Source organism: Mustela erminea, chromosome 19 (assembly GCF_009829155.1).
Source record: "Mustela erminea isolate mMusErm1 chromosome 19, mMusErm1.Pri, whole genome shotgun sequence".
Taxonomy (NCBI): domain Eukaryota; kingdom Metazoa; phylum Chordata; class Mammalia; order Carnivora; family Mustelidae; genus Mustela; species Mustela erminea.
The window spans coordinates 58,463,969-58,488,417 of record NC_045632.1 but is presented as its reverse complement, the minus strand read 5'-3'; positions in this window follow the sequence as shown (position 1 = coordinate 58,488,417).

Below are 24,449 nucleotides of genomic sequence, written 5' to 3'. Positions count from 1 at the left end.
TAGTGGCCTCCGGCGTCCCTCCCCTCTGCTTCCATGGTCACAGGGCCTCAACCTCCCTCTGTCTTCATACGGCCTCTTTTAGGGACATCAGCCATTAGATTAGCACCGCGGTCATCCACTGCGACTTTAGCTTAACTAATTGCATCTGCAAAGATCCTATTTCCAAATAAGGCCACGTTCTGAGATGCTGGGTAGATGTGAGCTTTGGGGAGACACCGTTCATCCTCATGTATGCATTAATCCTATAATGTTCGCTTCCTACTTCCTAGTGGAGGAGACCGAGCCTTAGCTCGGTGAACCAGTCACCAGGCCAAAGTGGAACTTAAACCCGTCAGCCCGCACGCGTCCCGGGGCGGCCCTAAGGGAAGCTTCTTTGCAGTCTGACCTCTAAAATGGGAGCTCTTGGAGCCGACCCCCGCCAACAACACGAAGGAGGCTTGGGTAGGCCGGAGGAGGAGCAAGACGGGGACGGCCAGGCCTGGCTGCTTTCTCGGCGGGGAGCTGGACTGAGGCCGGGCAGTCCCAGCGCGGGGAGCATCCACGTAACAAACTCTAGGGGCGTCCAGAGGGCTGAGCCAGGAGCGGCCACTTCAAGGGACTTGAAAGCTGTGATTTGAGCCGGAGGGTGAGGTCGGCACCGTCGCTGCCTCCAGCACCATCAGCAGCACACGTTACGCAGCAGGAGAGAGACAGCTCGTAGCGTGAGCCCCGGGATCTGGCCGTCCATGAACAGAGCCAAGGGCAGCCATCCCTCCCAGGCTCCTGTCCCCATCCCCACAGGGCACAGGTGTGCGGGTCCTGTGAGCTCATGCTCACGCAGCCCCAGGAGACGAGTCCGCTCGGCGCGTTAGAACCCTGGACTCTGGAGCACTGGGCACTGTAGCAAGCGTTTCTGCTGTATCAGCTCCTGGATGGTGGCTCCTTAAGCGGCTGCTGTGGCCTTGGTCCCGGATGCACCACTGAGGGTCCTCGACATGGATATAGCCCGGCCAGGAAGGGCTGTCAGTGCCCTCGGCCTCCCCGCCCCCAGGGAGGCCGCCTTAGCAGAGCTGCCCTCACGGTCCCATTTTCCTGGTGTGGGTGCCGAGGCTCAGGGAGGGGTGTGTAGCAGACGGTGCCTGTCCTCTCTTGGGGTTCCTCCATGTCCCCATCTGTAAAATGGCTGTAAGAACACCCACACTCGGGGCCTCACGCGCAGATTTCCCGTCGCTTTTTGGTTTGTACAAAACCACACGTGTAGAATGGGTGCCGGTGCTCAGAGGACACTCTGCTCTAGGACTTGCGAGCAGCCATCATGGGGCGGCAGCTTAAACAGAGTCTGAGTCAGTAGGGGGCTGCTGAGGAAGCCCCTCATCCAGCTTCACCCGGGACCAGGGGCCCCCAGCGTCCTTGGCGGAGAGCGAGCCCCAGGGCCCGGGGAGGGTCCAGCACCCCCTCCCTACAGCCCGAGCCTGGGAGCTCAGCAAAACTCAGGTTCAAAAGTTCAAGCCTGCTGGTCTCCAGAAGGCCAGGCGGGGGCCACTCCACGTTGTAGCCATGCGTGGCCACCCGCCTGCTGTCCCCTGACCACCGTGGGCGCCGCCTTCCATCCGAGGGCTCCGGCACGGCGGCCGGTCGGCACTGTCCCATGCGGGCCAGCCGAGCCGTGTCAGTGAGCACGGAAGGAGTGAGATCTTCCTTGTGTGTGCGGGACGGGCCTTGTTCACTTGAAGTCGGTGCCTGCGAGCTCGCGCAGCGAGACCACACCTCGGTGCCTCAGGGTGGCAGCTGGTTTGCCCTGCCCACGCCCTTCCTGCTGTGCACATCTATTGAGCACCTACTGTGTGCCTCACACTGCTCTGGAGCCGGGGCGTGTGTGGCCCCGCCCCATGGAGCTTGCATCCAGCACGAGGTCCCGCCGCTTTCCACGGAGGCAAAGGCTCCAATGGTGTGGGCGCCCCAGAGAGGACACTTGTTTTTTAATTAATGTCTTCTTTAAAAATTAGCAGCAGGACCCCAGAAGACAGGGTTGGGCGCGACGGGGCTCTCTGCAGCTCGCCAGCGCGCGTGAGCAGGCAGATTTCGAGTCGGGGTCCGGCTTTCCGGTGCTGCGGGTGCCGGGAGCTGGGGTAGCGGCAGCCCTTCCCCGGGGGGCAAGAACAGGCAGGCGCGGAGGAGGTTCTGTGAGCCTGACCAGAGCTGGGGCCGGTGCGGGAGCGCACACCCTGTTCCTCCACCCCAACGGCGTGCGGCAGTTTGGCCTGGGGCTGCCATCCATCCCGACCCTCTCTGCCCAGAGACTGCTCAGTCAGGCCACCTCTGCGGGGCAGCACTGCCTGCCTCCCCCTCAGGAACCCGCCCACATTCCGAGGGAAGGAGCTCTTTCTGCCCGAGGTGATTTACTGCCAGAGCAATTTGTAGCTAATTAGCCAGCATGCAGTGATGAGAAGCTTGCATAATAATTACGGGTGATCATTGCATCTTGGCAGAGGGAGCCTCTCCACGGAGCAGCTTACATGGTCTGGCTTTTGTGGGGAGCGGCCGTGGCCCGCTGTCTCGGGCGAGGTCCTGCTGGCCATCACGGTCTGGGTGCCTGCCCCTTCCCTCGACTGGTTCCATAGGCAGCCGGTGTCCCTCCGCTTGTATAAGTAGCTTGCCCGGTCTAGGTGCCACCCAAGAAGACAGGCAGCTCAGTGCAGAGGACGAGCCTTGAACCGCAGTCCTCTGCCCCCTCCTTCAGAGGGCACACCCAGACCCCTGACTCTGGGCTCCACTTCCGCACGAGGAGAAGGCTGTCTTCTGAGCTGCCTCCGGGATGTTTTCTGTCCCGAGGGGAGAAGGGGGATTCATCCTGTGCCCCAGGAGGAAGTAAACTGGGAGAACAGAAGCCGTAGTGCCTTTGGGACGCTGCCCCCGAGTCCACACCGTGCTCCACGAACGTGGATGGTGGGGAGTTACCCCACGGGGAGAGCGTCGGGTGCTGGGTCCCTGGACTCTGGGTGGCAGACGGCACTCTGTCCTTTCTCTGGCCCTGGGGCCTTCCCCGTCCTGTGTGCTGTGGGAGGGGGGCACCCCGTCAGAAGCCACAGAGTGGTGCAGGAACAAGGTCAGGGCCATGGGTGTCTGAACAAGGAGGTTTTGAGATGCAAACGTCAAATTCCCTGCCAACGTCTGCGTTGCTTTCCAGACAACGCTTTAAAATCAGCCGGGGTCCGGGCGGCGGATGCGGGGAAGATCAACTCTGGAACCTTCTTTGGTGGAAATCATGCAAAACGGGCAGTGGCCCTCATTCTTCCGCGGGGCTGGATGCAGCCCTGCGTAGTGGTTGGGGTGGGTGGGAGGGCCCTCTCTCCTCCCCTCCCCCATCAAACGCACGGATCTATAAACATGTCAGGACAGTCGTAAAAGAGATGGATTTTGCTCCCCAGCAATATCCCTATCGGTCTGTCGCCAGAAAATTCACGACTGGCTATTATGGTCAAGTTCCCCAGCCAGGCATCCCACACCACGGGACAGGGCTGAAGGCACGGCTCAGAGCCCAGCTCCGCCCCTCACTAGCTCCGTGGCCTGGAGCAAATTGCTTACCATGCCTGTGCCTCAATTTCCCCACCAATGAAAGGGGGATAAAAAACAGAAGTGGCATTTGTAATGTCGGGTGCCCAGGGAGCCCTCAGTAATTCTTAACTCGCGGTTCCCGGCTGGAGGAGGTAAAATCGTGTGGCGTATCCGAGAGCCAGGCCCGTCAGGTGCACTGGTACGTGGCAGGCCGTGCGGGGAGCCAGTGGGGCAGGGGGAGACAGGGATGGCATGAGGTTTCTGAACGGAGATCTTCCGAGCTCAGAGCCGCGGACATGCGTTTCCCCCCAGCCATTGTAAAAACATTTAAACCCACTGCTCCCTAGACTCCATTCTAGGATAAGGCCGTTTTGCGTATTTTCTACTGACGTCAGCGCATTCCGAGAGGAGCGCCCGTCTCCGTGTTCTGCTCTGGGTTTCTCCCGCGTGCACGCACCCACATGAGCATCACGGAGACCAACATCTGCCTGGTCTACTGCTGCCCCCGGCAGCCCCTGTGCCCCTCCGGTCAACACCAGCCCTTTCTTCCGCGGGGAAGTTTCTCTCTGATTCTTCCACTGACTCTCAGGGCTCCAAGCACCCGTCCTGGGGCCGTGCAGAGGGCTCTCCTCTGTGTCGGCTCCTTTTGTTCCGCAGCACAACGGTGAGAAGTGTCCCCGGTGCTGCTGTACAAAGCGTGCCAAGACGTTAAAACACTTTGTTTGTGGGCGGGAGCTGTAGTCATTGCTCGACTCGGAACATTTCATTCTGAGAAACGTCTAAGGGAAACATATTTTTAAAAAATTCACTTTTCTTTGCCAGGAACAGTGTTAGGCTTTTTTGTGCGGCCCTTATAATATTAAATCCCATGGTTGTCACAAATAGGTTTATTTACAGTGCGTCTCAAAAAAATGAATTACCCTGGTGTACTGGAAAGTAGGAACGGGACACCAAGCTGAAGGCCGCGGAGGAACAGCGTGTCCTAGACTGAGCAGGTGCCGCGGGGAAACAGAGAAGCACCTCCCTGGGCGCTGTTCACACCTGAAGGGGGACTGCCAGCCATGTGTCTGCACCTGTGCACCAAGTGCCTCTTGCACCTGTTCCAGGTGTGGTCAGCTCCCAGAGCCCCGCTGGCAAGTGGGTGTCACTTGTGACAGTGAGTGTCCAGGGCTGTCCAGTCACAGGATGTCATGGAGATTTGGTGCACCTGCTTCTTACACAGTGTCCAACCCTGCAGCTGTCCCAGTCCAGCTGGCTTTCTGCTGGCGGCAGACTCTTTCTTCTGCCTCTATCTACATCGGCAACAAATGCTTGGAAAGTTCTATCTCTAAATTCATCTCTAAGTTTCGTTCATTCATTCAAAGGAGTTGGCTCATGTGATTGTGGAGGCTGGCCAAGTCTGCAGTCTGCAGGGCGGGCCAGCAGACTGGAGACCCAGGGAAGAGCTCTTGCTACAGCTTGAGTGTGAAGACTGTCAGTGGCATAATTCCCTCTTGCTTGGGGGAAGTGAGTCTTTTCTCTATGAAGGACATCACCTGATTAGATGAGGCTCACCTACGTGATGGAGAGCAATCTGCTTTACTCACTCTGTAGATTTCAGTGTTCCTTGTCTAGACTGGTGTCTGACCAGGTATCTGGGTACCGTGGCCCACATCTCCTGGAGCTTTACAGACTGCTCCCTGGAACCCCAGAAACCCCATAAAGGGCCATCAGGTGGGTAGGCTGGGAGTCAGAAGGGTTAACTTGGAGCCCCTCAACCCTCTGAGAGCAATTCTGTTCCCTACCTGACCCCACCAGGCTCTGCTCGAGCCCCAGCTCGTACTTCAGGAAGTCTGGATGGCTGTGCTCCCCAGCCGTGCCTCTGAGCTCCTGCACCTGTCCTCTGCACCCTGGGCTTCTGGATGGCCCCCACCTCACACTTTAGACATCACTGCACACTGTTCTGTAAGCGCTGGGCCTCCCTCGTTCAGCTTTCCCCAGCCTCCTGGAGGTGCCTCGGTACCCAGATTCCGGCTATGCCTTTAGCTCCCCCAGACCTTCAGAAGGGTTTCCCTCAGGCCGTGCTGCTGCCGTAGCCCCGGCTGGATGCTCGGCCTGGCTCACCTCTGCTCAGGGTCCCGCCTGCCCACCCGCCGTCCTCACGGCCGCGCGCCTCCACCCCGGGCGCGGGAGAGGGGAGGAGCTGCAGTGGAGGCGCGCGGCGTGAAACCGTGTCGCGGCTGGTGGGCCCGCCCTGGGCGGACTGCGTGGTTCCCACGGTGACGGCCCACGTGGAAGGGAAACGCACCAGCCCGGGAGACCCAGAGGACGTTTTCCTTTGGTGTGAACGTGTGTGCGCTAGTGTAGCCGGGGGAAGCGCTGGGTACCGGCGCTCCCGATGGCTTACCTGGGGGCAGGTGTGGTGTTGAGTGAGGAATTTGCGGGTAGAATTCACACTTCATTCGAGTTTTATCGTGTCTACATCTGTAGGATCTGTACATCTTCCCATCTAGATCTACACAGCCACGTTCACGCGCGGAGCACACTCGTGGTCCAGACAGGGAGTGTCATGAGCCCCAGAGGCCCCCCCAGCCCCAGATGGTCGCTCTCCCAAAGTCCCAGCTCCAGCAGTGTTTCTGCCCCTTGTGAACATAGTGCAAGTGAGCCGCACCACAGACACACTCGCGCGGGGCTCTGCTGCCGGAGCTGCTCGTGGAAGCCGCCTGCGTTGTTTGGGAATCGATGACACCGCAGGGTCTCCCCCGGCGGCCGCCGCACAGTAGACGCGTCACCTCCCTGTGCGTGGGCATCGGGCAGTCGGGCGGGGTCTCACGGGCAGGCCTACCCCGGTTCTGGGGGACACGCGGACACGGGCTGGTGGGACTGCTGGGCCTTGGGGCACACGTGGGACCTGCCTCTGCAGGCTATGCCACTGCTCCAAAAACGTGTTCGTGCGGGAGCGGCCGCATGCGGGCCGGGGAGCGAGGCTGCCCAGGGTCGCTCTCCCAGGTCGCGGGGCTGCGTTCGAGCTCAGGAAGTCAGATTGCAGAGGCTCAGACGCTGAACTTTTCACCACCTCAGGACGCGGGAACAGACTTGCTGGCCCCACTCAGAGGGGAGGCCTGGGTCACTCGGATTCCGAAAGCGTTGATCTATATCTTAAATCCAAGCTTCCTCTCATGAAGGGGTCAGCCTCTGAGGACACCGCTCTTTTGTAGGAGGAGAAAGTATTTTTAGCACACCCGGGATCGAATGTTGGCTCGGTGACCCAGTAGCCGTGCAACCCTGGACGACTCCCCGGGAGCAGAGAAATACGTAAACCACACACCGAGAGGCTTCACGCAGCGTCCCTTCAAAGTCCGCACAGATCCCCAGTGAAGCTGTTGTGCTGACGATTGAGGAAAAGTTCTGAACCACGGGAAGCAAGCCAAGGTCTGTCATCCCTCTCTCGGCATTTGTCTGGGAAGAGGGTCCCTGTGGGGGCCCCACATTAACACCAGAGCAGGACACGGGCGTAGCAGAACCCGACATTGACTGATCTCTCTCTATTTTTAAAGATTTTATTTATTTATTAATTTGACAGAGAGAGAGAGACAGCGAGAAAGGGAACACAAGCAGGGGGAGCGTGAGAGGGAGAAACAGGCTCCCCTCCGAGCAGGGAGCCCGATGCGGGGCTCGATCCCAGGACCCCAGGATCATGACCTGAGCCGAAGGCAGATGCTCAGCGGCGGAGCCCCCTGGGCACCCCTCGACCGATCTTTTTAACACGCCTCCAGTGTTTGTGCATTTCACAATTTTTGTAATTTGTAAGTGTTTGTAATTTCACGGTTAATATGAGAAAGGATTAAAAACACAAGACAGGACAGAACTTATTGTAGAGAAATCAGTTCTGCAGGTAAGTTTTCCAGGAGTGAGTCTTGAGCTCTCTCTTGCCTAACCCCGCCCCAGGCCATGCTAGCATCAAGTCCGTCTGAACTTGGGGCACCACCGAGGGGGACACGTGTGACGCACGTAGCCAGAGGAGGGAAAGGGCAGTGCTGAGGACGCAGGAAGACACTGTCTGAGTCACAGGGCCGGGCCTGTGTTCCTTTGTGCCTTCACTCACTCACTCACGCACCCCTGCACTCACCCGTCATCCCTTCGTTGGCCCTCCCTCCTCCCTCCTCCTCATCCGTCCGTCCGTCCGTCCGTTCCTTCCTTCCCTCCATCCACTCGTCCACCCGTCAGTCACTAAGAGGATTAAAACCAGGCCGGCCCGGCTGGGCTGTGCCCTTGGAGGTGGGGACGGGGACGGCCTGGCAAAGGATGAAGCTGGCCTGGTGCGCAGAGACCCGACCAGAGCGGCTCTGAAGTGTGTACCGGGGCCATGGGTGTGGGCCTGGGGGTTCCAAGGAGCTTCTGGAGACTGTCAGGGGGCAGGACGGGAACGAGCCAGACCTCCACTCCCTTTCTGCTCCCTGTCCCCGTCTCCAGACGCAGACGGAGCCCCCGGTGTGCCCCCTTGTTCGCTGGGCTCCGCCACGTGGAGCTGCCCCCGAAAGGATTGCTTGCCTCCAGCAGCAGCACATCCCAGGGTCCCTTCTGGGGCCTCTCATGTTAGCCTGCTTCCTGCTTCCGCTGGGCCTCCAAAGGCCCTCAGTCCTCAGCTTAAACCACCTACCGGCTGCCAAACAGCTGCGCCCGGCAACAGATGGCCTGAGCCGGCAAAGCGCTCCATGACGGTCGCGTTTGGTGACGAGCTCCCCTTGTGACAAGCGCCGTGGTGTTTACTCCCAGCACCGTCCACAAGAGCTACATGTGACGTTCTCCGCTGAGGAGCAGGACGTGTGTTTTCAAGGAGCTGGGGAGCTCTGCGTGTCCGCCCCGGGCAGCGGCAGAGGCCATGTTTGGGCGCCGACGGGCGACGCCGACACACACTCTTGGCCGGTGCCCGTATTGGTTCCCTGCCAGCCCGTGGTGGGACCGTAGCTGTGGGCACGGCCTGGCCTGTGATGGTCCACGTGCTTCAGGTGGGGCCGGTTCTGGTGAGCCTTTGCCCCTCGGTGGAGGTGAGGACTCTGTCTGGAGTCAGGAGTCCCAGCAGAGGACAAGGGGCGGGAAGACGGAATGTGGCCCTTCTGGACCGGACGGGTCTCCCGGCTGCAGAGGGAATGGGTCAAGCCTCGGTGGATGGGGCTGCGGAGGGAGTTGGGAGGCCTGCGGTCCGGGAGCGTGGCTCGGCCTGCCCAGGGCTGCGGGGAAACGGCCCCTCGGAGCCAGACCTGCCGTGGAAACTTCCCCAACGTGCGGCTGGGCTGACGCCTCTTCATGCTGTCTGCTCTGCTTCTGGGAAAGTCCCAGATCCTTCCGGCCTCTCCGGCTCCCAGGGGTTTCCTGGATTGTGGCCACGTCCCCCAGTGTCGGCCCCCACGCCCGCCTAGCCTTTGCCTCTGTGTCTGCGTCTCAGATCCTCCTCTGCCTAGAAGGACACCAGGCATCGTGGATCTAGGGCTCATGACTGATCGCACCTCTACAGGCCCGATTTCCACAGGGGTCACGCTCACAGGTGCCAGGGCTTAGGACTCGGCAGTGTCTTCTGGGGGGGCACGATTCCACCCACTAACATGGTCTCGGTGCTTGAAGCCTCAGGGAGTGTGGGAGCCGAGGCCCTGCTGCACGGCCCAACCCTGGCTCTGCTCTTCACCGCGCAGCCCTGACCGCCGGCTGCCCTCCGTGGGCGCTCGCGTTCCCTGTCTCGAGACAAGGAGCTGGACCAGGCTCGGCTCCGTGTGACCCCCGGATGCCCAGCCAGATCCCTTCGAGGCTGTCTGAAATCCCCGGGTCGGAGATCCCTGGAGCTGGGGCAGACGTGAGGTGTGTCCCACCGAGTGTGCCGATGATCCCGGCGGTGCCGCGCCTCTGCGGTGCGTCCTCAGGGCTCCCGCCAGCTCAGACGTCCGCGAGGTCTGTGGCTCGAGGGTGTCTCCGCTGAGGCCCGAGCCTCAGTGTCTTGCCCGCCCACGACCGCCCGGCGCCCTCCGTCCAGAGATCTTGAAGGAAGGAAGCGCTAGGCTCTCGCTGGGAACCACGCAGGCCACATGCCATCAGGGATTGTCCTCATGACCCAAAAGTAAAAATTTGCTCTAAATTTCAATGTTGTGGTGTGGAAACCGCTGAAAAGATATTAGACATGTTTCTTAGAACAAAGTGAGCAGACAGTGCTAATGTGCTCTGGGTTTCCTGGCTGCTGGCCCTCCCGAGCGCCGGAGTCCCCACGGACGACGAGCAGGTGCCGCCACGGGGTCGTCCGAGCGGGAGCGGCGTTCGGCCCCTCACGAAAACGATAGGAGCTGCTCCCACATACGCAGATACTGAGAAAGTCCATTTTCTATCTTCCTGCAAACGTAGAATTTATTTATTATACCCACCCGGACGTTACAGTAACATGTAGGCATTTGGTGGCTTATTTTGAAGAAGGGAGTGCCTGACCTTGTCCCGTCCGTGAAGACCGCCTGGACGACACCGGGGCGGAGGGCGCGCCTGGCCCGGCTGCGTGGCGGGCCCGGCTCTCGGAGCCTCGTTCGCGCCTCCCGCCCCACATCTGTTGCGGCTCTCCTGCTGGCCTGTCCCTCCCGACTCAGGCCCTCGTGATGGACGGAACCGCGTGTGTGCCCGTCAGTCATCCGACCCCGCGGGCTGACAAGGGTGACTCCAGCTGGGTCATCGGAAGGTTCTGAGTAATTTACCCTGTCTGGCTCTCTGCTCTGTCCATAGCAAGCGGAAAAAGAATTTTCAGGGGGGCCGGTGGCTTGGTGGGCGCCTCCGTGGACATCTGAATGAGTCCGTTGAATGGAGAAGCACGAGGAGGCTGGCGGGGACCCACGCCTGTCACCCTTCACGCCATTTCACTCCACGACACGGCGGTCTGCTCCCATGTCCAGATCCTTGTCTTGCAGAATTTCTGATGTGTCCTCTTTCCCCCTAGAACATTCTGGGCCTGTATCAGTGATATGGGGACAAGCACTTTCCTATGGACGGAGCCCCATCCCCGGCAAGTTCCCGTGTTGAAGGCCCAGCCTCTAACGGGACGGCCCTGGGAGGTGAAGCCGCCGGGAGGGGGCCAGGGTCAGCTGGGGTCCCGTACAAGGCGGTCAGTGTCCTTGTACAAAGTGGGAGAAACACGGCAGTGAGAACCGTGAGAACACAGAAGCCCGTGGAAGCCCCCGTCTCTGGCCCTTACGTAGCGCCGCCCTGTCAGGCTAAGACTCCGCTTGCTGAAAATGGAAGTTGAGGACGTGGGGGCATCACAGCTGCAACGTCTGTCGCCCCCCTGACCACCAGGGTTGACTGGCTGGCCTGGCTGCGTGGGCGGGCGCCCCCTTCCTTCCCCATCGCCCCACACGCGTCCCTCCCGAGGCCACGCGCTGGGTGGAAAGGGGACGACCTTCCCCCGAGAGAGGAGGCTGTTCGGCCACGGGGACACCAGAGCAGCCGCGGTGCCTGCTGGGACCTCCCGGCCAGCTCTTGAGGCCTGTCTGCAGGAGAACATTCTGGAGATCGTGGGGGAATCAAGCTTCCAAGACTCCAGACACCACCAAACGAGGCTCTGCCTGTGGCCGTCAGCCTTTCAAAGATAAAAAAATAAAATTAAAATTAAAAAAAAAAAAAACAACACCTTGGTTAAGTAAGCAAGTTTTTGGTCTTGGTGCCCGGCAGCACCTACGGGTGTGGCACGGCACACGGATGTCTGGGCCCGTCCCAGCAGGTCTGACTTACCCCGTCTCGCCCGGAGGCACCGGCATTTCTGCGAGCTCCCGGTGATGGCGGCGTGTGCTCTGAGCCCGGAACCGTGGAGCCCTCCCATGTGGGTGCCGTGTGGGTGCCATGGATGTGCCTGGGTGCGTCCCTCCTTCTTTGTACCCATTCGGGACGGAGCCAGCAGCACACGACCCAGGGCTCCGCCATCCAGCCTGCCCCGGCCAGCCTGCCTGGTTCAAAGGTGAGCAGGGCCCGGGTGACTGGGGACAGCCCTGCCAGAAGACGCCCGCAGGCTGCCCAGAGAACACTGGCGTGGAAACGCTCCCTCTTCCCTGCTGGGCTGGAATCCGGGCAGAGGAAGCTGTGGGGGCTGCCGGTTGCCAGGAGAGGCCTGAGCTCGGGTCCAGAACTGAAGCACGGACCACAGGGGAGAGGAGAACCCACCGGCCTGACGTGGTTTCAGCAGCGGTCGGGTGTGGGAGCCTCATGCTCAGGGCGTTTCAGGGTCGTTAGTCCGTTGCCTGCTGTGACTGTCTGACAGGTCCGCCCTCTGTCTGTAGCACAGGGGAAGGGGTCCTGAGAGGCTCATTACCTGTCCCAAGTTCACACAGCTCGTCTGGGGGCCTCGTCTTTTCGGGGTCAGTGGTAATCCACAGCATTTTAGCACGAGAACACAGCTACCGAACGTGAAAAGGGGACGAGGTGCGGGGCTGGCACATCCTGGCTCCCTTGTTCACCAGCTGGGGTCCTCTCTGAACCTCAGGGTCCTCCTCGGAGCAGGATTTTTATGTGCGTTCCGACGTGGGTTGCAGATTCCAAGTTCCTCGAGGGCAGGGGAGTGGTTTTCCTCCTCCACACCACCACTGCGTCTGGCTCCCCAAAAAGATGCCTTCCGGTGTGTGGGATCGGAGAGCGAATGAGTGTGAGCCGCGCCCCGGACCGTCGTCGCCGTCGGGTTTACTAATACTTAGCCCCGAAGCCAGCTCATCGTCCAGTGATGGGTTTCCGAACGACGAAGACCACAGGATGTGGTGAAAAGGGAGGCTCTGGAGTCAGAGGCATTTGGCTGAACCCCTGCTCTGCCTTTGGGCAAATTAAGTCAGTCTCTGGGCTGTGATTTCCTGGTGAGCAAAGTGGGTGTGTAGCCCTCCCCTTGGAAGGCAAGGAAGAGCCTCAGAGTGGATCCCAGACGGGGAGTAGTAAGCACTCCATAAGTAGCATTTACTGTTATGTGTTAAATAAAATTTTCTAGGCACAGGGTTATCAACCAGAGGGCCAAAGTCAAATGTCAGCCTTGTCCTTAGGAGTACTAGTCTGCAGCAGTCACAGAGCATTTTTCTACACCCCGAAATATGTGTGTGTAATAGGCTGAAAAATGCCCTCTAGCCCCACCCACGTGATCCACATCATATCCCCGAGCCTGTGGTGGAGCCCAGCAATAGAGACGGAAGTCCGTTTCTAGAGACACTGTTGGAGGCCTGGAGCAAGCCATGCCTGAAGCCCCAGACCCCCCCTGGGTTGGCTGTTTTGTTATAGAAGCCAGTAATTTATTTTATGGGGAGCAGGATGAGAATGGCATTATTGCCGCAAATGAGTGGAAAGACAGATCCCAGAGCATGGGCTGGGGCCTAGCTGTGGGTGCCTAGCTGTGGGTGCCTAGCTGTGGGTGCCCAGCTGTGGGTGCCCAGCTGTGGGTGCCTAGCTGTGGGTGCCTAGCTGTGGGTGCCCAGCTGTGGGTGCCCAGCTGTGGGTGCCTAGCTGTGGGTGCCTAGCTGTGGGTGCCCAGCTGTGGGTGCCTAGCTGTGGGTGCCTAGCTGTGGGTGCCTAGCTGTGGGTGCCCAGGCTCGCACGCCTCTTTCCCTCCTTGCTAACTCCCGTGGTTTGCTCTCGCTCGCACCCGACTCCTCTCCGTGGAGACCCACCCCCCCCAGAGGTGCGCCCCAGGCTCCACTCCGTGGAGACCCCCCCCAGAGGTGCGCCCCAGGCTCCGTTCCATGGAGACCCCCCCAGAGGTGCGCCCCAGGCTCCGCTCCGTGGAGACCCCCCCAAGAGGTGCGCCCCAGGCTCCGCTCCGTGGAGACGCACCCCCTCCGAGGTGCGCCCCAGGTTAGCGTCGGTGGCTAATCTCCTCTTTGCAGAGCCCCGTGCTGCCGCTTTGGGGGGTGTGGGGGGGATGCAGGCTTCGGCTTCCGGTCAGATTTGGCGCTGGAGGTCGCCGATGCCACCCTGTCGCGGGACGTGTCGGGGTTAGGTTTCGTGGGCCGGACATATTTCTAACAGCTCAGTCTCCGTGTGGGGAGCGCAGGGGGCGGCGGGGGCCGGAGGGAGGTTTATCACCTCAGCCGTGGCTCGGGCGGGTCTTGGAGGGAGCTGTCATGCGTCCACGGAGGGAGGCGGTCTCGAGTGACGGGGCCGGGGCTGATCTGAAACATAAATTTGGGGAGAGCAGCGGGGGGAACAGCCGGGCCCACCTCTGTGGAGCCGCAAGCCGACATTTCCTACTCCGTCGAATCGCCAGGCCCCTCACTGGTTGGTGCTCTTTTGTGCCTGTTTCACCCGTGCGGAAACCAAGGCACAGGCCACGCAGCCGGTCCGCGGCAGAGCTGCGACCGGGCCGTGGGTCTGCTCCGTTCTGAGCCGTTCCTGAGCCCACCGCAGAACACTCCCGCACCCCCACCGTCTGTCCCGGGACCACCTCCCAGCCCAGCGCCCACAGGCTTGGTTTTCCCAGGCTGCGTTGTTTGCGGGGGGCAGGCTGTGGAGCTGGATGGGGCTGGCTGGCTCTGCTGCCCTGAGTAAGAGAACCTGCTTCTCTGAGCTTCCTCTCCCACATAGAGAGAACGGAGACGGTCCTGCCTCACGCCCTCCGGGGTGGGACGTGCAAACCAAACACGTGCGGGAAACGAGCCTGGAAATCTCGCCCGTGGCTTCGGCCCTGGACTTCACACGGACCTCCACCGTGTGGCCTGGACAGCATCCTTGGGCCCGGCTCTGCAGAGGCAGCCTGTGGCTGAGGACGCGGCGGTGAGTGAGGAGGAGGGGGCCGTAGTCGCAGGCTGCTGGTGCCATCAGCTGAGCCGGGACGGGTTCCGTTTTGGGGCTTCCGTCTCCCCACGTCCACTGGCTCGGGCGCAGTGCTGAGGGCTTTCTTCTGGAATCACCCAGCCTCCCTGTAGATTCCCTGCTTTTGCTGATGGGATGGGACGGAAGTTGGACATGTCCTTTTTAGTTCCCAGTCGTGTCCCCCCAAAATGATGCTGAAGGCCTGACCCCAGGGACTGTGAATGTGACCTTATATTCTCCTTTGCAGAAGGGGACCAAGTTAAGATGTGGTCATCAGCGTTTTCCTCGTCGGCCATACGACCGTGTCCTTATAAAACGGGCAGAAATGTGGACATAGATGCGCTCACTGGGAGAGGCCATGTGAGGACGGGGCCAGACAGAGATGGGGTGATGCGTCGACAGCTAAGGCACCCGGGGTCTCCAGCAAGCCAGCGGGAGCTGGAGAGAGGCCGGCCACAGAGTCCCTGGGTGTCCCAGGAGGACCTGCCCTACCCACACCCTGATCTCGGACTAGGGGCCTCCGGTGAACTCCTGTTGTGTCGGCCGCCCAGCGTGTGGTCCTCCGTCACGGCGGCCCCAGCTGGTTCTAGAGTGCCGGGCCCCGGGACAGAAAACAGCTAAGGTCCCCTCCTCACTCGCAGACACGCCTCTCTGGGGCTCCCTCCGAGCTGAATTCCGAAGGACGACAGGTTTCTTTTCCAGGCTCCCCGTTTTGGGGCCGGCCCTCTGGCAGGGTGTGTGTGGAAGTGGAGGGCCTTGATCTCGGGTGCAGACAGATGGGTGTGGGAAAGGTCGCCGCCGGCTTCACCCTGCGGGACAGCTGCTGTGGCTGCCTGCTGATAACCACCACAGGGGGACAGAGCGGGCAGGAGGTAATACTGGTGCAAAACACTCAGATAAGACAAAGCACACAGGGCCTGGCTATCATTTCTGGCAGGCCCTCAAAGCCCATCACGCACAAGGGCAGCCGGCGTTCCGGAAACCTGTCCTGGCTGGCAGCCGGTCACACGCTACCACACGGTCCCCTGGCCTCCCTTTGCACCCACCCACCCAGGGCACCAAATGTGGCAGGGGTGGGCAGGGGTGTGCCAAGAGTGGCTGTAGACAGGGGCGTGGCGGGGGTAGAGACAGAAGGCCAGAGCTGGGAGGCACGGGGGTCCGGGACTGAGGCTGTGGACGATGGCACACGCACCTGGTCATTTTATCACTGTTTCCGCCTTAGGGCCAAGAAGCCGGGGTCACGGGGCAGGTAGCCTGCTGAGGTTCTGGGGCTTGCTGGGAACAGACGAGGAAGAGGAGGGGACCCCTCTGGGGTCCAGGGATGGTGGGCTCTGTGGGAGAAGCCAGGGTCTGGTAGCTTCCAGGATCTGAGCAGGGGCTCGGTCACACAGCGCCTTCTAGCCCCGCCGCAGCCGGGGGAGGCACCCTTGTCTCCATCCCCGTGGGAGGTCTGAGGGCTGGCACGGGTCTGCAGGAGCCAGGAGCCCCGTGCCAGGTGAGACCATGCTGGCCATCCCCTGGGACAGAGGTTCTCACCTGGCCTGCATGCACCCGCAGGGGACAGTGGGCAATGTGTGCAGGCGACATGAGCTGGGGTCAGTGGCGGGGTGCCACTGGTACCTCGCGGGGGCAGGCCAGGGAGGCTGTCAGTACCCGACGGGGCCCAGGATGGCCCCACCACAAGGAACCATCCAGTCCCAACGTCAGAGGTGTTGAGGGAGAGAAACCCCGTTCTTGGCCAAACTTCCCGCGTGCGATGGTGCTCCGGGATGTCGCTGCTCACGGTTGTTTCGGGTGAGGTGATGACTGTGCTGTCCTGTTCCTTCTGGGACACGTGGGCACCGGGGTTCTGCATTCTGCACGGCTCCTCAGGGGCCGAGTGTGGTCTGGGGGCGTCTCCCCTTACCTTACACAGATGAGGGAGCCGGTCGAGAGCACGATTCAAGTTCCACCCAGAACAGAATCGTGGGCCTTGCTTCTGCCTGCTCAGGACACCACCCAGCTCCCTGCTTGTTCTGCTTGGACTCTACTGTCCACTCACCGTCCAGAGGGAGCCCCTTAAAGGGAAATCCAACTCCATCGCTTATTGCCGGAAACCTTCCAGCAGCTTCTGTGCATAGTTTGAGAAAATTCCAAAACCCTCCCTGAGCCTCCCAGGCCCCACATCATCTTGCGTCATCATCTCTTTGACCCTACTGGGCCTCCTTGTGCTCCATAAACACTCCCAGTGCACACCTACCCCAGGGCCTTTGCATGGCAGTTCCCTCTTCTGTAAGAACCCCTAGCTATTTTCAGGACCGAGAGACTTGACCTCTGCAGCGCTGTCATCAGGAAGACCTCAACGACTATTGCATCTAAAGCAGCCTTCCTGCTCCCTTATTCCCTCGCCCGCATCCTGCTGTAGTGTCCTTTGAAGCGCTCTATCACCACGTGGCATAGTTATCCGCCCATTTATTCTCATGTTTGGTTGTTGTCTGGCTCCCTCGGTGGTGCGTGATTTCAGAGGAGGCCAGGCCTCCGATGGTCATGGCTCTCGCTGCATCCCCAGCTTGGAGAACAGGGATGCTGGAGACGAGAACCGAGGTCTCCTGTGGTTGTGGGAGGGGAGGGAGGGGCTACGACTCGAGCACGTGCCCCTGCCACCTGCCAGCTCCGTTCTTCCCCAGGGACAGCCCAGCCGGTTGAAGGCTCTTCCTACGCTTGCTCAGGAGAAAGCATAGGAAATCCACGGTAGAGCTTCGGATGGTGTCCCCTAAAGAGATGTGTCCACGTCCTCATCTGCAGAACCGGTGGAGATAATGATATTTAGAAATAGGGCCTTGCAGATGTGATTAAACCAGGGATTTTGAGATGAGCTCAGTCTGGGTCACCCGGCCAGGCCCTAAATCCAATGACCAGTTTCTTAGAAGAGACACAGAGGAGAGACACACCCACAGGGAGAGCCCACGTGGGGAGGGAGGCAGAGACAGGAGGACATGGCTGCAGCCAGGGGATGCCTGAGCCCCCACGAGCTGCGGGAGGCAGGAAGGATCCTCCCCGGAGCCTCTGGAGGGAGTGCAGTGACCTCCGTGACACCTGGTTCTGGACTTTTTGCCTCCAGACCAGTGAGAGAATGAATTCCTGGCGTTGGAAACCACCCAGGTGGTGGTGATTTATTGCGGTGGCCCTGGACGCTCGCTTCTCACCGACGGAGGGGCCCAGAAGTCTGACGGTCCCTTCGAGTCGCATGAGATCCGTGAGTCGCACAGGCGCGTAGAATGCCGGCTCATCATCTGGTGTCTGCGAGAAACGAGGGAGTTGCTGAGAAACCAGCCAGCGTCACATTCCTGCAGCCGAGGGCAGAGAGAGTTGAAGGGTTGAGATGGGGAACACATTTCCTTGTAATCAAATCCAGAAGCCACCTCATAAACCTTATTCCGAGAGACCCTCCGGGTCCTGGGTGTGGGCAGCAAAATGTGGATTTGATTCCCGCAAGCAGCCAGATTCCTGGGCTCTGGCCGTCCGGTGATTCCGGCCAAGGAGTGTGGGAGCGGGCTCCGAGAGTGTCACCCGAGCGGCTCCGGTCAGTCCCGGGGACAGAGCGAGCAGCTGCCTGCTGCCACCCCCAATAACCCCGGGCTCTGGGACAGCCCCTCGGCACTGAGCACATCAGGGGCTCTGCTGGGAGCCTCGTCTGGGAACCTTCCATACAGAGGCCGAGAAGGCCTGGGAGCCTGTCCTCGTGCACCCAGTGGGAGGAGATGGAAAAGGGACTCGGCCGAGACTGTGCAAAGCAGCGTGTGCCAGCCACGGAACGCGGGTCAGCTGGCGTGTGCCAGCCACGGAACGCGGGTCAGCTGGCGTGTGCCAGCCCCCGGAAGCCGGGCCAGAGTTACAGGACCTGGAACCGCCGCGTGGGCATGGTGGGATGGTAGCACAGCCAGCGCCCCCAGGGCTGAGTCCACGGCCACTCCCACCGGCCCGGGGGCTGGGGCTGGGTGCGTCGGTGCGCCTCTCTGAGCCTCACTTTATATGGGGGGAGCGCACGGTACTGCTGTGCAGGTCAGGGAGGTCACAGCGGAGTGAACGCGAGCCCCGTGTCCACCGTTGCTTGACTGGGGCTCTGCCACCCTGGCCCTGGGCCGCTCTGAGGACATCACCTGGGCCTCACCCACTCTGGTGAGAAGGTCAAAGAAGGACCTGCCAAGAGGGTTGTCGGGAGGCTCTGCGAGAAAATATAGAGAAAGGCTTTCTCGTCTCATAGGAGCTCCTGGAAAGGAAAGCGTGTTTGAGGTCCACGTTACAGGAAGGACATGCTGGGCTCCAAGACGGTCATTCCTGTTTTCCGCTGTGGGACTTCGTCTGATTTACACGCCCTCTCTGGGCTTCCGTTCTGCTTTGTCTGAAACACGGTGATGACAGGCCCCGTCCCGTGGTCGGGTTGCAAGGATGAAGTGCGGGTTCCAGCTGGCGTGCCGCCTGGCGCACGGGGGTGGCCCGGACCTGCGTGTGGAGAGCCTTCAGGGCCTCTGTACATGCGGTGTGTGGCCACGCACAGCTGGGCTCCTGGGGAGGCGGCAGAGGAGACCCCCTCTTCCCACACCTCCCCCCATTACTCTTTGGCCTCCACGAAGGGCCACACTGCCTTGGGGGCCCTTCCGTGCCGGGGAGGGAGGTCGTGGAGCAGCAAGCAGGTGCGTCGCTAAGTCATTCCGGGTAGTGTTGACGCGGCGATGACTTTGACAGCAGCCTCTCACTGTGTCCCCACGCGGCAGGGACAGGAGAAGTGCTGCCCCCGCTGCCTCATCTAGCGCCCCTCCCCAAGGCTCCTAGCAACTGGACAGTGCGGCCATGCACCATCTCACTTATGGGGATACTGAGGCACAGAGAGGTTAAGTAACCTATCCATACACACATGGCAGAGACAGGATTTGCGCAGTGGCTCCAGAGTCCTGTTGCGGTGTGTGCGTGTGTGTACGTGTGCCTGTGCGTGCACATGTCTGTGTGCACACCTGTGTGTGCAGGTGTGTGCACGTGTGTACGAGTGTGCACATGCGTGTATCTGTGTGTGCGCACCTGTGTGTGCAGGTTCATGAGTGTCCATGTGCAAGCATCTCGTGTGTGCAGGTGTGTGCGCAGGTTCATGAGTGTGCATGTGCGTGTGTACTGTGTGCAGGTGTCCACACACAGCTGTGAGCATGTGCACACCTGAGCCTGGGTGCATGTGCATGTGTGTGCAGATGCCTGGCTGTGATGTCGGCGCTCCTCTGCAGAGTGGGTGACTAAGGAGGCTGTCAGAGGGGGTGATGTTGGGCCGGCGTGAGCTGGACAACAACGTCAGCCATGGGGACAGTCCCTGGCTAAGAGACTGGCCGGGGCCCCAGAGGCCTTTCGGAAGAGCCAGGCAGGGTCCTACAGCAGTCCGTCGCACACACATGTGTTTCAAGGTCCACCCCCTCACACCCGGGGAGGCCCTGCTGGGGGGCGGGTGCACAGAGCAGGACGGAGAGCCTGCCCTCCCCACAGCAGCCGGGCCACGGCCCGCTCAGCCCCGGCTTTCCGAAAGAAGGCGCCCCAGAAACCGCTCCCTGCCAGCCGCACGCCCCCTTTTCCATGGCTCCCAGTGGAGGCCGAGGCTGAGCCGGAGACTGTGGCATCGTCCGTGCCTCCCTCTTCCCAGCCACGAACCTCCAGTGTCCCCAGAGCCCCGTCTTGGGCCTCTCCCCCAAGGCGTCCCCGGAGCCCCTGAGGCTGCACTGGCCTTCCAAAGGGGGACTTGGGGCTGGGCAGGAGCCGTCTCTGCGCCGGGCTCCCTGGCCTCCGCAGCCCCCATCTGTTGGGACCCGAGCGCCCGGCTGCTGGGCGGCCACACGAGAGACCGGCGTGTTTTCCGTCACCCCCTTCCCAGGGAACCGCTGTCTCCGAACGCTGAATGTGGGCCGCGGTTTTCAAACGCTCTGACAGAAGGCTTTCAACGGGGCTGAGCGCCGGGTAAATCTTTCCCGCGTCCACCCTGGCTGGGCCTCGGCGAAGTCGTGGTGGGAGCAAGCGGGCGAGCGGCCGCTCCTGTGTCTCCCGGCGATGGCAGGGGCCGAGAGGTGAGCTGGGACGGTCGGCTTCTTGGAACCCAGGCCGGGATGGGGAGCCGAGAGGCCCCGTGGTCCTGCCCTGGGGGTCCCGGTCCCGCTGGGGACGCAGACTGTCGTGTTCCTGAGACCCGCGCTGCCACGTGAGCTCCTTCTGGGGCGAGGGCCGGCACGTGGTGGCGCAGGCTCCGGTGGGGCTGGAGAATATCCCGCGGGGATGGACGCCACCGTGGAAGGGGCTGGGCCCCGCCTCCACCCTGCGTGTCTCCACGTCGTCCGTGTCTGGCACACGCACGCTTGGTTGGCGGGGTCCCTGCGCCGGACACTTCGGGGTGCTGTGCCGCGTGTCTCTTGTGCTGCAATGGAAGGTTACGGAGCCTTTGTCCCCCAGACCGCCGCCCTCACACCGCCATGCCGAGCTCGTGCGCTGTCTCTGGGTGTTTGCGGTGAGCTCCGTGGACCGAGTTTTCTCATCTGTGCTCCTCCGTCCTGTTTCGCACTCACAATGACCTACGGCGTACCAAGTGTTTAGAGATGTGTCCGTCTCTCCTGGGCGAGGCTCTGCTGCTTGTCCTGGTGCAGGGAAAGCCTGCTCCCACCTCCTGTCCGGGCCTGGCTTCTCATCAGAGCAGCGGGGCCACGGATGGGCATCCCCGGATCGGCTTCCCACCAAATGCAAACAGACGCCCTCATCTCCGTGGCATTCCACAGTGGACAAGCCTGGGAGACCTTCCCGGGTCACTCATGGTGGGACAGAGGCCCAGGGAGAGGCAGGCTGGCGGCAGTGGTCAGTGCACAGGTGGGAGGAAGGCCGTCCGGAGGGGCTGGTCCTTCCCCCCGGAGCCTCAAGCTTGCCTTGGGGCATAGTCACACCTGGCGACGTGTCCTCCCAAGAAGGGGCCTCCCAGGGGCAGGTGTGTGGGTGCTTGTGCTACTGTCGCCGTGGCAGCCGGAGCCGCTGCGTTCTAGTGGTTTCCATCCCGGGCCAGCTGCCGGGCATTCTGCGCCACACTCTTGGGCAGGCGTCACGCTGGTTTTCCAGGTGGGAGACGGGCTCGCGGAAGCTGACCTCAAGCGGATCCGGTTGGTCAGGGAGGGGCCAAGTCAAACCCAGACTCCGATCTCTCCTCCGAGTGTGGCCCGGTGGCCTTTTCCTTTGCACCACGGACATCTCCCGTCCGCACGTCCCAGCCTCGCCACCCGTGTCTGCGACCTGACCCCCACGCTCCTCTGGACCCAAGGCCACCTGCTGGGTTTGTGCCCACGCATTCGTTCATTCGGCAAGTGTTGGCTTACCCTCTGCTGAGGGCTGGAGCAGGACGCAGCTGTGCCTCCAAGCCCGCTTTCTGGGGTTGTGTTTTGGGGGGCGCAGACGTTCCGAATAGACATAAGGAGTTGGGGACAGTGAGTGCCGTGAATAGTGTGGCGGGGGGAAGACGGGAGATGGGGCGCTCCTCCGGGCGGGGGCAGGTCTCTTTGACCAGATGGCGTCAGAGCAGAAACGTCAGGGAGGCAGCGGGCATGGCAGGCGGAACTGCAAAGCCAAGGCCCTGGGGTGGGCGTGGGCTCAGAGAGCCTGTGGCAGGGAGGCCGCCCGCTGATGTGGCTAGTGTAGGGGGAGTGAGGGGAGGGTGGTCCTACGAGGCCTGGGGCAGGCGTGTTGGAAGGGCGGACCAGGTGGTTCTGTAGGGCTTACTGTGAGAGGGAAGGCACTGGGTCACACAGGCTGTCCCCATATGGCCACCTTCAGTCTGGGCGGGTGGGTGACCGCGGCAGAAGGCAGCGATGCGCCCCGTCTTCTGAGGCAGGGCCACCAAGGCTGCAAGCTGGTGGCGTTTGTAGGCACGTCCCGCGGCCCCGCGGCCACCGTACCGCCAGGAAGCTCGGCTCGAGCGTGGAGCGCACTTGTGGACACTCAGTCAACGGCCCCTTCTCACCTCCTCTTTCCCGTCGTCCCAGGCCAGGTGCCGGATGCGGGATGCAGGGAGCTCCTAGAGGACCCAGGTCCTGGGGCGTGTGCACCCTCCCTCCCTCGTCACTTCTGCTGTGCTCCGGGCAGATCCCCAGCCCGCAGGGCCTCCAGCGTAACAGGGCCGTCGTGCTGTGGGCTGGCACGCTGGCCTGGTGTGAGGCCCGCTTAGACGGGCAGAGCGTTCTCCCCAGGGTGGATGGGCCCTGGGCGGTGATGTTTGTGGGTGCCCCTGTCTTGGTGAGTTTTAGCAACAATTGGAGGCCACTCTTCCAGCACATTCCGAGACTGCAGCACTCACTCGGGGCCGGGAGCCTGCTGAGCCGAGCGTTTCTGGTCCGTTTTATTTCTCCCCTCACCACCCACTCTGGGAAGTAGGCATCCTTGCCCTGATCCCCACGGAGAGAGAAAATGAGGCGCGCCGACACACCGTTGGCTAAGCTCCAGACGCACGGCGGGCCCTCGACTGCTGCCCCGTCCACTCATCTGCTTTTGGTCACCTCCCTGTGGCCGGCCACATTTCCACCACGCGCCTCCTCCCTCGAGTCTGTGACAGGCTGACAGCAGTCAACCAAACCGTAGGAACTACTGGGATTTCCATTTGGAAACGGTCCGTGTGGTTGCCTCGTTGTGCAGAAGGGGAAACTGAGGCTCAGACACGCAGTGCTTGCCCCGGGAGCTGTGGGCACAGGCAGGACTGTACGCCACCCTTTGCGCTCCGGGCCCACGGCCGTTGCTGCCACACCCGCTTCACCTCTGCAACCCTCAAGGGCCGTGGACGAGCCGAAGCTACGTGTCCACGGCCCCGAGCGAGACGCCTGCTGAGGTGCCCCACGCGATGGGCTCTGACGTGGGTCGTGTCATCCTTTAAGTTTCTCAGCCCGGTCCCTCGAATGAGTGAGTTTTGACCTGGTTCACGAGAACGATGTCATTGAGACCAGGACGAGGAACGCTGAGGGGGACGCGGCGTCCACGCGTCAGGGATCGTCTCGGGGGTGGAGGTTCTCACTGGGGGTGCAGCGGGACGGCGGGCAGGCCGGGCCCGGGGCTGGGCTCTAACTGTTCCCTGTTCCCGGAGACCAGCTGGACCCTGGCTCCCAGGCCCACCCGCCCAGGCTCCCCATGTCCCCCCGAAGCTTCCCACATATTTCCTTCCCACGTTCAGTGGAAGGACAAATGTGGAGCCACGAGAACAGAACCCAGTGTCCTACTCCATCCTGTGCTGTTATGCCGAGAGCTCGGTCCATACTGTTCTGACGTACGGGCCCGACCGCGAGGACCGTCTCGCGCTCCTTGTTCCCGCGTGAGTGTGTCGTGGACAGCGGAGGCAGAGTCAGACAGACCTGCTGGGCATCCTGGAAGTCGCACGCTGTGCCCTTGGAGGACCTGCTCAGCATCTCTGGGGCTCGTCTCGGGAGGGGAGCTCCAAGCAGCCCTCGCCCTCGGGGCGGTGGGCACACAGCTTCTTCCCTTCTCCTCCTTCTTAGAAGCTTTTATGGACTCAAGTAGTGAAGTGAGCTGTGACGGTGGCCGTGGCGGAACCCGGAGCGAGGGCAGCTCCGAGCTCCCCCTCCGGGGTGGGCCTGGCGATCCCTCGTGCCCGGTGCCATTGGGGGGGCAGGGGAGAGAAGTAGGCGATGTGGGGAGCCCGCCCTGGCTCCGAGGACTGGGCTCACCCACCTCCGCGGGGTCCAGAGCAGGACGCCACACGGACGGGAGCCGCCCGCACGCAGCTCAGTGTCCCAGACGCCGTGCGCCACCTCCGAGCCCCGGTCAGACTGGAGTCTGGGCGTGGGGACATCTGTCACCACAGGGGAGCATTTCTTCTGCCCCCAGACACTAGAATCATGAATGGCTCCACTGTGCTTGGCCGACACCGAGAACAGCCCCCCACATGTCGCCCGTCAATAACGGTGTGTTTTTAGCAGCGGCGCCCTGGGGAGGCCAAAAACCTGTGCCTGAGAGCACAGGCGTGGCCCGGCAGCTGCCTGCGGGGGGGACTCAGAGGGCCTGGATTTGGGGGCGGGTCAGAGCGGAGATGAGGGTGAGCTGGAGGTCAGAGGACAGGTCACATTTGTTTCTCAGGGTGGAAGGTTGGGGCC